The sequence below is a fragment of the Berghia stephanieae genome, chromosome 10 (assembly GCF_034508935.2).
Source record: "Berghia stephanieae isolate SIO BIC M18660-M18661 chromosome 10, UCSD_Bste_1.3, whole genome shotgun sequence".
NCBI lineage: Eukaryota > Metazoa > Mollusca > Gastropoda > Nudibranchia > Aeolidiidae > Berghia > Berghia stephanieae.
The window spans coordinates 5,044,112-5,047,928 of NC_088369.1; the positions used below are offsets into that span (position 1 = coordinate 5,044,112).

General features: G+C 33.4%; 1 protein-coding gene across 2 annotated transcripts in view; it reads left to right on the plus strand.

The window, feature by feature from the left end:
- LOC144956113 (dynactin subunit 6-like) overlaps positions 1 to 3,817 on the plus strand; it is a 25,771-nt gene that overhangs the window by 13,084 nt on the left and 8,870 nt on the right. The window contains exon 1 of one of the 2 annotated variants that reach the window (XM_078886467.1): positions 2,357 to 2,464. The exons of the other annotated variant lie outside the window; for it this stretch is intronic. The gene's annotated coding sequence lies outside the window, so the exon portion shown is untranslated. Of the gene's footprint in view, positions 1 to 2,356; positions 2,465 to 3,817 lie in introns of those variants that run through there. 2 annotated transcript variants of the gene reach the window in all.

Sequence of the window (3,817 nt, forward strand, 5' to 3'; positions counted from 1 at the left end):
GCTTTGAGCACGTTTAGTGGATATTGCATTATAAGAAAAGCTCAATTTTTAACTTTAATGTGCAAGACAGCCACTGGTCGAGAATCAGATCAAAAGAAAAATGTAAGGCTCGTTTGGGTACACCGATATGAAGCCAACATACAGTATCGCACGACAGGCGCTCCATAGATCTCTCGTGGAATAAGAAAAAGGGGAAGGCCAATCAACAGCTGGAAGCGCAACACAGATGCTTAACAATAGGAGCAGGGGACAACATAGAAGGAAGTGGAGAGGGCAGCCCGGAATCGTGACGTGACCGACGGAAGAGCGTCGTTTATCGTCCTGGTCATGGAGAAGCGAAAGGCTTGAGTAAGTAAGTAAGTAAGTAAGTAAGTAAGTAAGTAAGTAAATAAGTAAGTAAATAAGTAAGTAAATAAGTAAGTAAGTAAGTAAGTAAGTAAGTAAGTAAGTAAGTAAGTAAATAAGTAAGTAAATAAGTAAGTAAATAAGTAAGTAAATAAGTAAGTAAGTAAGTAAGTAAGGAAGGAAGTAAGTAAGTAAGTAAGTAAGTAAGTAAGTAAGTAAGGAAGTAAGTAAGTAAGTAAGTAAGGAAGGAAGTAAGAAAGTAGGTAAGTAAGTAAGTAAGTAAGTAAGTAAGTAAGTAAGTAAGTAAGTAAATAAGTAAGTAAATAAGTAAGTAAATAAGTAAGTAAGTAAGTAAGTAAATAAGTAAGTAAATAAGTAAGTAAATAAGTAAGTAAATAAGTAAGTAAATAAGTAAGTAAGTAAGTAAGGAAGGAAGGAAGTAAGTAAGTAAGTAAGTAAGTAAGTAAGTAAGTAAGTAAGTAAGGAAGTAAGTAAGTAAGTAAGTAAGTAAGGAAGGAAGTAAGAAAGTAGGTAAGTAAGTAAGTAAGTAAGTAAGTAAGTAAATAAGTAAGTAAATAAGTAAGTAAATAAGTAAGTAAGTAAGTAAGTAAATAAGTAAGTAAATAAGTAAGTAAATAAGTAAGTAAATAAGTAAGTAAATAAGTAAGTAAGTAAGTAAGGAAGGAAGTAAGTAAGTAAGTAAGTAAGTAAGTAAGTAAGTAAGTAAGTAAGTAAGTAAGTAAGTAAGGAAGTAAGTAAGTAAGTAAGTAAGGAAGGAAGTAAGAAAGTAGGTAAGTAAGTAAGTAAGTAAGTAAGTGAATAAGTAAGTAAGTAAGTAAGTAAGTAAGTAAGGAAGGAAGTATGTAAGTAGGTAAGTAAGTAAATAAGTAAGTAAGTAAGTAAGTAAATAAGTAGGTAAGTAAGTAAGTAAGTAAGTAAGTAAGTAAGTAAGTAAGTAAGTAAGGAAGGAAGGAAGTAACTAAGGAATTAAGTAAGTAAGTAGGTAAGTAAGTAAGTAAGTAAGGAAGGAAGGAAGGAAGTAAGTAAGGAATTAAGTAAGTAAGTAAGTAAGTAGGTAAGTAAGTAAGTAAGTAAGTAAGTAAGTAAGAAAGTAAGTAAGGAAGTAAGTAAGTAAGTAGGTAAGTAAGTAAGTAAGTAAGTAAGTATGTTAGCAAGTAAGTAAGTAATTAAGTAAGTAATTAAATAAGTAAGTAAGAAAGTAAGTAAGTAAGTAAGTATGTTAGCAAGTAAGTAAGTTAGTAAGTAAGTAAATAAGTAATTAAGTAAGTAATTAAATAAGTAAGTAAGTATGTTAGCAAGTACGTAAGTTAGTAAGTAAGTAAGTAAGTAAGTAATTAAGTAAGTAATTAAATAAGTAAGTAAGTATGTTAACAAGTAAATAAGTTAGTAAGTAAGTAAGTAAGTAAGTAAGTAAGTAAGTAAGTAAGTAAGTAAGTAAGTAAGTAAGTAAGTAAGTAAGAAAGAAAGTAAGTAAGTAAGCAAGTAAGTAAGAAAGTGAGTAAGTTAGAAGTATTTAAGTATGTATCAAAATACTGGAAGATGTAAGCAAAAAATGTATCAAAGCTCGAGGTCTATCTCTTTATTGTTTACCCATTATTTCACAAATATACCAATATACATCATTATTTTTTATCAAAACAGAAATCTATTGGTAATTTATTTTGTGAATAATTATCTATCTTACTCAAGACTCATGATATGTTGAATGCTTCCACATGATGAAGTAAATTTTATGGTTCATCGTGTTTAAAGCGTCCAATTCAGTGCTTTATTTCTTTGCTTAACCCTCTCTCCAGCTGGAACGGAATCCTCAAAATGAAAAGATTTGTGAATTTGTCAACGAAAACGTACGAAAAAGATTGTAAAACCTTCTTGTCTCAATAAAAGATTGTTTACTATAATGAAATATCGGACTTGGAATAAATCTCAATATCGACATCGCCCATGGTTGATATTGAGTAAAGCCCGTCACTCCTTCTCTGCATTTTTTACTGCCGTCTGCTGCTTTTTGTGGATGACTCATAATTCATAAGAGAGAGAGCAAAATAATATCAGCAGTCGGCATAGGAAGAAAAATGAGCTCAAAATCAGGAAAAGTGTAGGTTTTTATCTTTTTGCTTACAATCGTTCAGTCATTCATTACTTTTTGAAAATTATGTTTCATTGGTCTCACTTCTCAATCCCCTCCATCTGTCATCTAATATAAACTTCTCAGCTGTACTCATCATCATCTCGTCATTGGCATTGGCCCAGTTACAGTTACAATTCTGGAGAGACTGAAACTGTAATTCTAAGATTTTCTGGAAGAGCTATATCGGTCTAAGCTGCCAATTTAATTTGGTTCAAGCTTTTACTCTTTCTCATTCAGTGACCTAGACTACTAATTTTCCAAAAGTCCAATAGTTGGGTCCAAACGGTCGATGTTTTCCCCCATCCATGAATAACGAATCTGCTGAATGTATGCATGAAGAATGTGTGTTGGTGTTCTGCACTGTAACTGTAGTGTACATTGTTGAGACTGAGATAATGAATGGAAAATATAAGTAATGTGTTCTAGTAATTCACAGGCAACTGAGGCTAGGGTCACCAGTCTGTAGTTCGAGGTTTCATCTCGATCTCGTTTTGCTGTTTTTGTTCATGATGGGCGTCGGCGTCATTTTTATTCTGACAAGCTTCCACTTCCAGTCCTTTGATATTGGTACCATCTCAGGAGCTGTCATTTTATTGTTGAAATATGATGCAGAGACATAGAACTATTTCCTTTGCAAACTCTCAATATCCTTGTTGGTTTAAGTTTAAGATCCGAGTTGAGTTGTTGCAGTTGTATGCCATTGGTAGATATATTGATTTTGGTCACTGCGACTCTGATTATTCATATATTTGTTCAACACATACACTCCAGCACGTTTTCCTCGAACTCAACGGGACATGCAAAAAGGTTCGAGGAAACTAGATATGCCTTTCCAAAAATGACTTGATGGAGAAGAGGGGGTAAGAGGGCAGTATAACGCAGCGGTATGTATGGTATTTGCTTTGCACCTGAAAGTTACCGAGTTCGAATATTCACTGCATTATGTGGCCTTCTCTCCCTAGCTCAATATATATGTGGTGATGAACTGCCGCTGACACCTGGGTTATTCCAGTCTTTCTTTCAAATAGACCCTAAGACAAATCCTCGCTTGAGGATGAATAAGAGGAATGTTATCATTTATTTGCTTTATTGATATGTTGAGGGAGATAACTATATCCACAACATTTCACATCGGGTTGGTGTGCTTTATGACAACATTAATTTATTGCTGTAGCCAACCATGATCAAAATCATGGCCCGTGGCATTGGAATTAGAATGGATGGCGAAGTGATAAGTATAAGAAGACAGGTGTTGGTTGTGCGAAACAGCTATAGAGTCTGTTATGAGTGGCTGTGTGGGTCTGCATTTGTTCCATATTG